The 14178-nt window shown below is 36.1% G+C and overlaps 1 protein-coding gene across 7 annotated transcripts in view; it reads right to left on the reverse strand.

Annotated features, from left to right (window-relative positions):
* NPY5R (neuropeptide Y receptor Y5) overlaps window positions 1-14178 on the reverse strand; it is a 176926-nt gene that overhangs the window by 135733 nt on the left and 27015 nt on the right. The gene's annotated exons all lie outside the window — the stretch shown is intronic.

A 14178-nucleotide genomic window follows, 5' to 3' on the forward strand; every position in this document is an offset into this window, starting at 1 on the left:
ACCTGATGATTATTATGACCTAAGTCTTACAACTATAGACTGTTAAGATTTAGAAGGAATTTTAAAGTTCATCTAGTTCAGCCTCCTTATTTTACAGATCAGGAAACTGAGTCACAGGGTGATGAAATGACTTGAGGTTCTAAAAATACTTTGTAGTTAGTGACAGAGACAGGATTTGAACCCATGTCTTCAAGTTCCAAATCCAGCGATTTCTCTCTTACACAATAGGCTGCTTGAAATGAACAGGTACAACGGATGGAAGCACAAATACCCAAAAAGAATATTTTTTAAAGAAGGGGAAAGTCCTATGTCAATATCACCAAGAAGGCTAATGCGAAGAATGAGCAAATGTCTGCCAAAAAGGCTAAGAACAACAATAGGGCTTTCTGAGCTTTCTCAGAGAAAAGAGGAAAAACTTGACGTAGGTTCACTGTAGGATACAGACAGAACACTTATAGTGAAGAGGTGGAACTAGTCAACATCCGCTTTTCTTCTCCCTTCACCAAGGAGAATCATATCCAGACTAAAAAGGATAGAGCTAAAAGGGTTAAGAGAAAACCATAACCTAAAATAAGTGAAGAGATGATAATTGCCAGAAATAACCCTAAGTAACCTTGTCCAGATGAATTATAATCCAAAATACAAAACAACGTGCATAATAGTGATCTTTGAAAAATCATGTAGATTAGGTTAGGTCTCACTGGACTGAAGACAGGAAAATATCTCAATTATCAGTGGGAACAAGGCTGATTCTATAAACCATAATCTGGAAAACAATAGTTTTCTAGCGAACTTTACAATGGATGGTTTGTGAGCCTGTAGTGAGGAAAATGGCAATCACTAGGAGCTAGCAGGGATTCACTGAGAATAAATAATACAAGGTCAGCTTAATTTCATTTTATATAATTACTAGGAGTGAATCAGGAAAAGGCCAACAAGATAGAATACTAGTATTTCTGTAAAGCATCTAAAAATATCTTACAGGAGGGGTATGCAGGCACCAGCTCAAACTGACCCACAAGTGCTCATTGTTAAATTTTCATGTGGTCATGTATACCTCAGAAATTGGCAAACCATAATTCTCCAGGTGAGGTCTGATAAGGGCAGAATACGATGGCATTTCCCCTTCCCTCTTCCATGGCCCTCAAAATACAGCCTTTTGTGTTGCCACAACACACTGCTGACTTACGTTGAACTTAACAGTCCGATAAAACATTTTTTAAAATCGTTGGTCAGATCCCAAACAGCTACATTTGTGGCGTTTACTAAACTAAAGGAGTAGGAAAAGATGAAGCGGAGAAATGTTGGCTCTGTCCTTTTAATTAAAAAAAATTATTGCTACCTTTTAGTATTTTACACCACAGTTCCTGACACATTTTCTCTTCTCCTCCCCCCCGCACCCCCCCACCCGCAGCACTTACCTACAGAACATTCCTTTGTAACAGAGAAAAACAAGCAAAACCTATGGACAAAATGATACTGTCTGACAGTATGCAACATTTCACAACCCTACTAACCAACCTCTCCAGTGAGAGATGGGAAGTGTGTTTCACCTTCTGTTGTCTGGGACCAAGACTACAATTATTCTGAATTTGCCCTGACTTTTTTATTGTTATTTTCACTTATGTTATTGCAATCATTTGTTTTCCTAGTTCATTCTGTAACAATTCACACAAATTTTCTTATGTTTTCTGAATTCCTTATATTTGCAGTTTCTTACAGTGCAATAATACTCTATTATATTTATATACAATATTTTTTTCCAACAATTTTCTAGTTGATGGGCAGAAACTTGATTTCCAGTTGTTGCTTGGTTCATTTTGTTCTATTTTTTTTCCTTTGTGTCTTTTGTGTCTTTGGCTGATTTAAGATAAATACTCAGCAGTGGGATGTCAGGATTAAAAGGTTACCAGAATGATTTAACCAATTTACAGCTGTACCAGCAATGCATTAGTGTGCCTCTCTTCCTATAGATTCTGCAACAATAACTATTTCTGGCTTTTATCATTTTCCCCAAATTGATGGGTGTGCAGAAAACCAGTAAATTGCTTGAGGAAAGAGATCACTTAGTTTTTATTTATCTCCAGTCTAGCACAACAGCTTACATATAGCAATCACTTAATATTGTCAATTTTAATTTCACCTCCAAGTTTTTGTTTGTTGTGACCATTTAGTAGTCTACACTTTAATTGGCATTAAACATTGCCAGCTCATTAAATCCAATTCAACGAACATTTATGAAGCACCTGCTATAGAGAAGCACTGGTCCAGATGCTTAGGTGGAAGACAGAAATGAAACAGTTTAGCCTGGAGTTTACATTCTATTGCAAGGATATACACAGGTTAAGTAAGTGAAATGTAATTTGAGAAGGGGGTTATCAGTATCAGCTAGCTAGATCAGGACAGCTTTCCAATAGGAGGCATCAGCTTCAAATAGGAGGCATCAATGAGCTAAGAATTGAAGAAAGTTAAGAATTCTAAGAGTCAGTGATAAGGAGGGAGTAAATCCAAGGCCTGGCAGGAGTGAGGAGTGGCACATCCTTAAGAAAAGCCTATGCAAAGGAAAAAGGCACATCAGATAGAATGCTGTTTGAAGCCAATAGGCCAGGTTTTGCCATATGAAGGGGGTTAATGAGAAATCTTGGGGTGGGGGGATGGACAGAAAAGGCAAATTGGAGACAGGGAGTAATATAAAGCAACCAAAGTTTGTGGTACCAGAAGTGAGCGAGACACACCACAGAGTATAAGTTTTAAGTGGAGAATTTATTAGCCGGCGGCCATCGGGGTACGGCACCACAAATCAATGGCAAATGTGTTGGGGTGATGGCTTGGCTTATATAGGATATGGGGGTACAGAGTGGGGGGAAAAACAGGAACAATGTCCTGGCTGATCAAAAGATTCAGTCAGGTTATCGTACTAGTGGGATAATCTCATTTACATTCCTTGGTGGAGTCACGGAGTCCCAGGGATATCTCCCAGGAAGGGTCTGTCAAGTTATCTCTCAGTGGGATGGTCCTATCTATTGACATTCCTTGGAGGAGCCACAGAGTCCCAGGGGGTTTGCTAAATACTAAAGATATCTGAGTTCATTCTTTCTGGGGGTGCTTGTCAGTAGCTAGGGGTTTCTCAGGGGTTCCTAATTTTCCTTGTATTACAAGTTTCCCTCACTAAATAGAGTATGTGTATGTTATTTTAAAATACTTGTTCAATTTTTTTTTCATTTTTGTGCTAAATAAGTAAGCATCAAACAAATTTTAAAGAATGTTGTGATCTATTATATTGGAATCAAATATTCTAGGCCAATACAAGGTTGGAGGAAGGCACTAGCTTCAAAACTAGGGCGATGATACCATCATGGACAAGATCAAAATTGCATTATCCCTAGAAACCTGAACCACTCAGAAGTCCTACTAAATAATATTGAGTTGGGTAGGAAAATTCTCCTGGGTTTATTTCATGGTCATTTTGGATATATTCTGTATATGCTTATACATGTAATTATTGGGTCCCCATCAGAATGTAAACTTATTTAGGGCACAGACTTTTATATTTTTCTTTATATCTCCAAGTGCTTGACACAATGTCTGGAACACAGGCTTCATAAATAATCACTGATTGATAATCCATCTATTTAGATATATAGCCTGGGATTCCTTATTGTTCACTTTTCATACTTCATAATATTTGTATCAATAATTCAGTCAATCAGCATTTATTAAGTGCTTACTATGTGCCAAAAACTGTGCTAAGTGCACATAAGATTATTATACAGTTGAAAATGCACATATGACAGAAAAAAATGACAAATGTTCAAAGGGATGTGGCATTAGGACACGAATGCACTGCTGGTGGAGATATGAAATGGTCCAACCATTCTGGAGAACAATTTGGAACTATGCCCAAAGGAATATAAAATTATGAACACCCTTCAACCACTACTAGATATATGCAAAAGAGAGCAAAGAAAAAGGAAAAGGACTCCTATTGTGCCAGAAGATTTATGGCAACTTTTTTGGTGGTGGCAAAGAATTGGAAATTGAGGGAATGCCTATAAATTGGAGAACGGCTAAACAAGTTGTAGAATATGATTGTGATGGAATATTATTGTGTTGTAAGAAATGACAAACAGGATGCTTTCAGAAAAACCTGGAAAGCCTTACATAAACTGATGCAAAATGTAATGAGTAGAAGTAGGAGAATATTGTACAGAATAATGGCAGCATCCTACAATGTTCAACTACAAATGACTCAGTTATTCTCGGCAATCCAAGACAATTCTGAAGAACTTAGATGAAAAATATTATCCATATCCAGAGAAAGAATTGATGGAGTCTGAATACAGACTGAAGCACACTGTTTTTGTTTCTTTTACTTTATTTTTCCTGGGGTTTTTTGTCTGTTTGATTTTACATGATTGATATGGAAATATGTTTTGCATGATGTGGGAAATGATGGGAGAAGTTTTGTTTCCACAGGATTAAAAGTACTCCTCCCAGCTTTAACAGAATGTAAGTCAGGTGACTGGTTCTAATCAGAGCTGTGATCTACCAGGACCAGACTTTTGATCAGGTGAGGGGTTAGACAGTTGCACAAATGCTTAATGAGCTGTTTGAGGGGGGCATGATGTGGGCAGTTCAGGATATTGCATCTGGCCAATGAAGAGTCAGGCAGAAGATTTGAATTCGAATAATATAAAAGGCTGGCACTCATCTGAACAGATTGTGTTCTCCTGTACTCTGTTCAGGAAACCTACCTATTTATTCAGAGAGAATAAATGTAAAATATAATGAAAAATCTCCTGGTTTTCCAACAAGTATTGCTTATTCTTAGACTAAGTATGTTTCTAACACATGACTATACACATATAACCTTTATCAAATTGCGTGCCTTAGCAATGAAGGGAGAGGATAGGAAGGGTGGGAGAGAACTACTTGGAATTCAAAATTGTAAAACAAATGAAGGTTAAAATTGTTTTTACATGTAACTGGGAAAATAAAATTTTTAAATTTTAAAAAGAAATGATGAGGGGAATGGTTTCAGAAAAAGCTGGGAAGACTTATATGAACTGATGCAAAGTGAAGTGGGCAGAACCAAAAGAATATCGCATACTCTAACAGTGATATGATAACAATAATCAACTCTGAAGGGCTTAGCTATTCTTAGCAACATAATGATCTGAGACAATTTTGAAGGACTTATCATGAAAAATGCTATCCACCTCCAGAGAGAGAATGGATGAAGTCTGAGTGCAAATTGAAGCATAATTTTTTAGCTTTGTTTTTCTTGCTTTTTTTTGGCAACATGGCTAATTTGGAAATGTATAATTGATATCACATTTCTTACCTTCTCAATGGGTAAGGGGCAGAAGGGGGAGAGAGAGAGATTACAGAACCCAATATTTTTTAATGCTAAAAATAAATAGGATTTTTTAATGAAAAAAAGGAAAATGTATATGTATACATTTTTTTCCATAAGAAAGCCAACAAAAGAAACCTTTCCCATGCTCTTTTGTGCCTAGATAGTAGTTGATACTAGAAGGCCAATTTAAGCAAAAATTTACAAATGAACAGGTCCTTCAAAAGAAAGAAATGTTTACTGATCTTAACAATATTTATATTACTGCATAAAAAATTAAATACAAATTTTTTAATAAACAAATTTGTATTACACATTTTAGTTTACACTAAAGTAACGTTTGGAATATGCCTAATAAATGCTAATGTCTATACAGTGGTTTGTGCATTCCAAAGGTTAAGAGATAATGTATCCACAATTCCTGCTATAATGGTGAGGTTTTTCTTTAAATTCACTTCTGTGTCCAAGGAAAGTGAGCCATGGTGGTCATCCTTTTTCTCCACTCAAATGGGAGAGAAAGAAAAAAAAGAAGGGGTGGGGAAGGAAGAGAAAAGAAGGAAAGGAAGGAAAAGAAAAAGTCTCAGATCTTTGGTTCTTTCAACATGTGATAAGGGAGCCTAAATCCTGAATGTCTTGAAGCAGATGGTGATGGCAACAGAACAATGTCAGCAAGGACTGCATATTTGCAAGACTATTTGGTCATAGTTCTCTCCTGGTCAGTAGCTCAGGCATCGCTTAAGCAGGAGATATTTTGATTATAACTTTGAGACTTTTTATTTAAAGGGTGGTTTCTAGCAGTCCTTTCTGAAGTTTGATAGCTTGCCCTTTTTTTAAAAAATGAAGTTGAAGAATTTACTAATGTGAAAAAACTTTCCAATCCCAATTTCTACGGTCCAATGCTTTGTTTTTAACACTGTAATTTGGGTAGGTCATATTTGTAGTTAACATTTGTTTTAAAATAAATAAAAACAAGAAAATAATTAGGAGTTCCCTTTGTGCCCTTGATTTTTGGTCTAGTTTCTATATTCTTCTACTTTAAAATTGTTTAATTCAGACCAAAAGGTGTGCACCTTCCTCCCTGCGTCCCCCCCCCCCCCCCCCAACAAAAGGTTCAGCCCAAGAGCAAAGCTCTGAATTTTACGAATCTTAGGCATACTTGTCTACTGAAATGGCTGTTTTCCACATCTGGAGAACGCTATAGGTTGCCCTTCAGTGAAAAAAACAATGGAGTTATATATCCAATGTGACCTTTTTCCATGCTTCAGAAACATATGGCAGGTTACTAAAGTCTGATTGTATAAAGAATGGACCCAGCTGCTTTTCTGCTTTCATTTAAAACTTCAAAACGACTAAAAGACAAAGGGCAGAAATCCAAGGATGTTTTTTTTTTTTTTTGCTTAAAACTGTAAAATAAATTCTTTAATATATCCAAGTTCCAAACTTAGAGAAGGCAAAGTGCTGTGAGGATAGTGACTATTAGTATTTTTTTTTCTTCCCTCCAGGTGGTATTCTTATGCTGTTCTTCTCACCTTCCCCCGTTCCCAGATTTTGTGTAGCATTCTTCCTGTATTTAACTTCCCCTAGAAACTATCCATGTTCAGGATCTTTCTCCTATTTCCTCTACATGAAAGCTTTCTTGTCTTGGGTCCTATTGCCTCAGAAAATTGTTTTAGAAAGGCAGTGTGGTTTAGCGAGAATTAGACGAGTCAGAAAAGACCCACTTTTGAATACTGTTCCTGTACTTACTCATATGGTGATGAGCAAGTCACTTCATTTTTCGAAGTCTGTTTCCTTGTTTGTAAAATGGTGATAATAATACCAGTAGTATCTACCTCACAGGGATGTTTGTGAGGATCAAATGAAATGTTTATAAAGCACTTCATAAATCTTAGAGTACTATATAAATGGCAATTATTATAGATGTTTTATTTTTCTATCTTGTTTCCCACATCTAACCTAGTTTATGGAGCACTGAGTGAAATTAACGTAATCCATGCTAAAGGGCTATTGGCTAATTCAATGCATTTCAGGGCAATGAATAAACCCCTCTAGAAGTGTTTATATTTCAACTGGGAATTACTACTCATGCATAAATCAAAAGAAAGAAAAAAAACATGCAAAAACCCTCAAAACTTCTAATGATAAGATACTTCAGGTTAATTTTAGGAAAATCATGTAGGGGAAAGCATTTGGAGACAGAAGGTCTTTTGATAGGCCAGACAAGCACCTGCCTACTCCGTAAAAATGGAAAATTTCTCCTATTGGCTAGAATGTGCATCTTAGGACATCAAAATGGAAAAAGAGAGTCCATGCTTCAAGATACTCCATTCAGAAAGTGAACATACTCATAGTAGCATGTGCATTGATTTATTTAAAAATTGCAATCTATGGCTAACATGACAAAATACGAAAATGATAAATGTTGGAGGAGATGGGGGAAAATTTAAACATTAATGCATTGTTAGTTGAGTTGTGAACCAACTGATACAACCATTTTGGAGAGCAATTTGGAACTGTGCCCAAAGGGCAATCAAGCTGTGCATACCCTCTGATCCATCAATACCACTGCTAGGTCTGTATCACAAAGAGAGCATAAAAAAGAGAAAAGGACCCACAAGTACAAAAATGTTTGTAGCAGCTTTTTTGTGGTGGTCAAAAATCAGAATGCCCATCAATTGAGGAATGGCTGAACAAGTTGTGATATATGAATATAATGGAATATTATTGTTCCATAAGAAATAATGAGCAGATGGATTTCAGAAAAACCTGGAAAGAATTAGATGAACTGATGCTGAGTCAAGTGAGCAGAACCAGAAGAGCACTGTACACAGCAACAGCAACATTTTGCAATGACCAACTTTGATAGACTTAGCTCTTCTCGGTAATGCAATGATCTAAGACAATTCCAAAAGACTCATGATGGAAAATGCTATCCACATATAGAGAAAGAACTATGGAGTCTGAATGCAGATCAAAGCATACTATTTTCTCCTTTTTTTGGTTTTTTTCTTTCTCATGGTTTTCCCTCTTCTGATTCTTCTTTTAAAACATGACTATGTGGAAATATGTTTAATATGATTGTACATGTATAGCCTATATCAGATTACATGCCATCTTGGGGAGGAGTAAAAATTTAGAACTCAAAATCTTATAAAAGTGAATGTTAAAAACTAAAAATAAATTTTAAAAATTACACTATATAATTCACTTCAAGCCCATTCTGCCTTTTATGTCAAGACCTAATACAGTAAATAGGAAAGGAAAGAAAATATGATGTAGATGGTCAAGTGCCTGAACCAAACTGTAAATGCCAAACCAGAATGAACCACACAGATGAACCCCATATCATATCTAAATCCGATTTCCATAATGAACTGTGAACTGATGCAAAACAAAACTAAAGCAAGCAAACAAAAGTCACCCATCTATCAAAAGTGAACTAGAACTATATGCTACAGTTAAAAAAAATACCAAATGAGAAAACAGGAATATCAAAGTCATTTCTAAAGTGAACTTGAAAATGATCCTCAAATGTATTCTCTTTGGGTTTCTACAGGTGCACTGATACAGGTGTACCACTTGTCATAACCATGTTTGAATCTGATAGCACCATCAGGTAATCAGGATCCAATAATCACAGGAAAAGCTGGAAAAAAAGGGACATGTCCAATAACAGGGTCTTGTCCAGGTAATCACTGGAAGATCTCTTCTGGCAGACAAATTTTGATGCTACATAATCATTGCCAAGACTGGAGCTACAGAGGGATTCACAATAGGAAGAAGGAAGCAGGGTTGTTAACAAGAGCGGCAGAAAAAATACTGCACTTTTCTACTTCTTTGAGATACAGATGAGGAAACCGAGGTTTGTATTTCCAGGATCACAAAAGAAATAATTGCCAGAGAATGGGGAGAGGTGTTATCTCTTTTGGGAAGCAAAGGATATATCTGGGACTGGGCTATAAATTTGTGAGACTCATTCTGAGGAGCTTGAACCCCATGGATTATTGGCTTTGGTCGCAATAGTAGGTGATAATGATGAACTTGATTTTCAGACCCATGATGAGAAATTAGCTACTAAGAATTACAGGATTTAGAATTGGGTGGGCCTTCAAGAGATCATTAATAGTAAAGTAGTTCCTAATCTATTCTATTCAAATGTGACGGCCCTTCTGACACAAAAACTGTATTAGTACATGTCCCTTAACCCATTGTCACACAACAGATTATACTGTATACTTCATTGTAATCATATACAAAGAATAACTAATGTAGGTAATAAAATTTAATGGACATCTGCTTGAATGTTGACCTTTCATGACTATTGCATGTAGAAGGAAGGTTTCCTTCTCTTTCCTCTGGAGAATATATATGGACTCTCAAACCAGAAAGGTGCTATTAGGTAGAATATCTCCAAAAGAAGAAATTAAAGCCAAATATGGTTAAATAGAGACCTAAGTATATATCTTTTGTAATGTCCATATATATAACAATGTAAATTTTTTTAAAGGTTCAAAATATGATTATTCATAGGGAGGCAATATGGTACAACGGAAATGATGCTAGATTTTTGAGTCAAATCCTTGCCTAAATCTACAATGCCATTTCAAGAGCAGTATTCCCACCAAGTGTAGCATCTTTGTCCTGGTATTCAGATTGTTGTGAGACATAACTATTCCATGGAGGAAAAAGGTTTTCCATTTCGTGATTCTGGAGAGTATATTATTATATCTTAATTAGTAGTCTACTTTCTGTGAAATCATCATGAGTATCAACATAAAAGTTCATTGGACTTGAGTTAACCATTGCTCTAAACTTTCCCTCCTAGCCAACCAATGGCAAACATAAGAACCAAACAAATAAATAGGTGGATATCATTCTCTTTCATCTCTCCTTGCATTCAATCTAATCATGGAAGGCAAGAGCCATTTATGTATTAGGGATATCACTTTAAACTCAAAATGATCAAAATTTATCATCCACCCTTATCCCTCCAAAGTTTTTTTTCCCAAAAAATGTCTTCTCCCTCAAACATCTCTCTGACCTTGATAAAACTCTTATTTTCCAGTTGCTCAAGGTATTGCAATTTTTTACCCCTTTCATGTAGTGTCTTCAACATTACAATGTAAGCTCCTTGAAAGCAGAACTTTCTGCTTGTGTATATATTCCTAGTGTTTAGCACAGTGCCTGGCACATAGTGCTTAACAAATTTTCTATCCACCTATTTATATCATCTATCTTATCTGTCATCTATTATCTTTCATTTTATTAATCTATATATTCTCATCTCTCTCATGCATTTTTAATTAACTACCAAGTCATGTAATTTTTTTTCCTTCAGAATATTTCTTCTGTCTTTGTCTATCCATTTGCCCTGCCACAACCCAGACCATCATTAACTATAGATTACTGCAAAATCATCCTAGTTGACCTTGCCACCTTCAGGTTCTCCCTAATCCAGTATTGCACTGCAAGATTAATCCTTTAAGAGAATTTATATCATGATGTTCTCTTCCCTAAAAGTCTAGTTCCCAATTTCCTACCCCATCAAGTCTTACTGTCTCTTAAGGTTCTTCTGATAATCCAAGACCTTCCCTTCCCCCACCCCTACTCCTTGGTATGTATCTTTCATGCTAATCAGGCTGATATCTTCACTACCACACAAAGATATGATTTTCCTGAATCTGAGCCATTATTCATGTTATTCCCCTGGTCTAATATACCCTCCCTTATTAAGGTTTCTTATCTAAATCCTATTCATCTTTTGAGGCTCAATGGTCTCAAATCCTCCATGAAGCCTTCTCTTACTCCATCAGCCCACAATGATTTATATTCTAGAGTCCCACACAAATTAGTCATTCTATAATAACCATTATTACACTATACAATTTATGCATACATTGCAATGTACATAATGTATACCCTAATTATAACCTAATTTTCTGAAAATTGAAATACACAGTCTAAGAAAGGGTTTTTTGTTTTAGTTTGTTTATATGAAAAGTTTTATTAAAAGGTCACATTTAGTTACAAATTTTAAAATAACTCTAAAAATGTATGGACATATCATAGAAACATTATTCATCGAAGGGTGTTCATAGCTGTGATTTAGGGATGTAGGGAGGTGATGTAGGGAAGAAATTCTAAATGAGGAAACTACCAACACAGTTGTCTGGGACAGGAAGAGACTAGGTAACTTGCTTGAGGTCAGAGGATTATATTATAGGTCTCGAGTTTGAAGAGACCTCAGAGGACATCCAGTCCAAGCCCTTCTTTTTACAGATAAAGAAACTGAGGCTCAAGTAGGTCAAATGAGTCCAAGTAGTAAGCAGTTACAAAAACAGTATTTATCAGAAGTAGCACTTGAATCCAGGTCTTCCTGATTTCAAGGTTGGCCCTATATTTGGTACTGGTTTCATACACACCCCTTCCAAATTTCTCTCTGCACCATCAACTTCTGTCCAGAATTCTAGGGATATTTCAAAATTATTGCTGGACATTTTTACCTTGCTATCTCACTGGTACCTCCAACTCAACATGTGCAAAATTGAATTTGTTATCTCCTTCCCAAAATCAACTCTTTTTTTTATTTCTGTGGATGGTAATTCTCTTTTTCATCCAGGCTCAAATCTATAGTAATCTTTGAATCTTCCTTCTCCTTTACTCCTCACAGCCAACCCACTGTCAAGCCCCATGGATTCTACCTGTGAAATTTTTCACATCTGTCCCCACTATTAAATGCCTACTACAACCATCAACGTTCTGCTTCTCATCTCTTCTTGCCAGTTATATTGTGATTCAACAAACATTTATTAATGCTTTGTTCAGAATAGCAAATGAATAAATAAAAAAGGAGAAACAATGCCTGGACTCAATAAATGTACATTCTACTGGGAGGATAAGTGAATATAATTTGAGGAGGAAGAGTTCTAACAGCTATGAGGACTAGAAAAGGATTCCCATGAAAGTTGTCACTTGGAGTCATGAAAGAAGAAGCTAAGGATTCTAAACAGTGGAGTTAAAAGAGGTGTACATTCTAAGAATAGGAGTGGGGTCAGGATAGGACAACCTGTATTGAAGCCACAGAAATGGGGTGAAATATTGAGTTCATTTTTTAATTTTTATTTTATTTTTGCAAGGGGGAAAGCAGGGCAATTGGGGTTAAGTGACTTGCCCAAGGTCACACTGCTAGTGTGTCAAGTGTCTGAGGCTGGATTTGAACTCAGGTCTTCCTGACTCTGGGGCCAGTGCTCTACTCACTGCACCACCCAGCTGCCCCAAACATTGAGTTCATGAAACAGAAAGTAGGCCAGTATGGCTGGACCTTGGATTGTGGAAGTCTGGAAAGGTAGAATGGAACCAGACTATGAAGGACTGTACTCATTGGTTATCCTGCTTGTAGTGCTGAGTCACTTCAGTTGTGTCCAACTCTCTATGACCCATTTGGAGTTTTCTTGACAAAGGTGCTGGAGTGGTTTATTATTTCCTTCTCCAGCTAATTTTACGGATGAGGAACTGAGGCAAACAGTGACTTGCCCAGGATCACACTGCTAGTAAGTATCTGAGGCCACATTTGAACTCAGGTCTTCCTGACTAGCTATAGTGTTTTATTCACTGTGCCACCTAGCTGCCCCAATTCTAGTCTAACCTTTCCACTGTTGCAAAAGTTACCTTTACAATGTGTAAATCTGAGTACATTTGCCACAATCATTTGCTACTTTGCTCATGCTGATGAAAATTTAGGCTAGAATTTTTGAAATTATCGAAGAAGTACAATCTAAACATCTGAATTTTTATTTTTTTTAAAAAATTTTTATACATACGCACATTACGGTTTTCTTTGCAATGTTTCATCTTCAGGGAAAAGTCTTTTAAAAGGATATTTTTAAAAAGATATTTTTCATCCAAATACTGGAAACTTCAGAGCTAACAACAAATAGATTTCTCTTCGAATATGTGAAGGGTTGGCAAGTATATTACCAAAGTGGGTATAAAATGTTAATGTGTTCTTTGAGAAGTTTTTTCATTTTTGTTTTGTAAAAACCCTATTAAAAATATAGTCCCTTTGACCATGGCACCACTTTTGACCTAAAATAGAAGTTTATAATTAATTTCAAGCACACTTTAAGCAACTTACAATTACAGAAAGAGGAACTACTCACAAGATCCCCTGGAAATATTTACCACCATTATTACCTATGCTTTGTGGCCTTAGTTGGTGGGGTTTTTACACTAATATCAGGGCAATGTTCAATCTTTAGGACTGGAACCATTAGAACATTGTGTCTCATGGCTATGCCAAAAGTAGACCCCCTATTAGCTTCATACATAACTATGTACACAGGTATAGACTTACACAATACTTACTGGCTACCATGTCTGATTTTCATGAGCAATTGTGATGTTTCTTTAGTGTTTGATTCTCCAACTTCTGTGGCTCTCAAGCTTTTGTAACATGAATATTTTATTATAATACTGACTTGATTCATTGTTACTAGTTACCAAACAATTGTACTATCTGGGACATTCAGTTTATAGGAACAATGAGACAATATTCTAGATCCTGGTTATTTTTCTTACTACCTGTGTGATCTTGGTTAAGTCATTATCCCTTCTAGATCTCAATTTCTTCATGGAAGGAATTTAGCCTAGATGATTTCTAAGATCCCTTCTAGCTCCAGAGAGTATGATCCTACAAATTTACAATTATCTTGGAAATCTATGATCTATGGTTGCTGTAATTACATACTTCTTTATATTCATTTTCTAGTTGTGTTAATGCATTATGTATGAATCTTGCCTCCTTTACTATGTCAATGTATAAG

Source organism: Trichosurus vulpecula, chromosome 6 (genome assembly GCF_011100635.1).
Source record: "Trichosurus vulpecula isolate mTriVul1 chromosome 6, mTriVul1.pri, whole genome shotgun sequence".
Classification (NCBI taxonomy): domain Eukaryota; kingdom Metazoa; phylum Chordata; class Mammalia; order Diprotodontia; family Phalangeridae; genus Trichosurus; species Trichosurus vulpecula.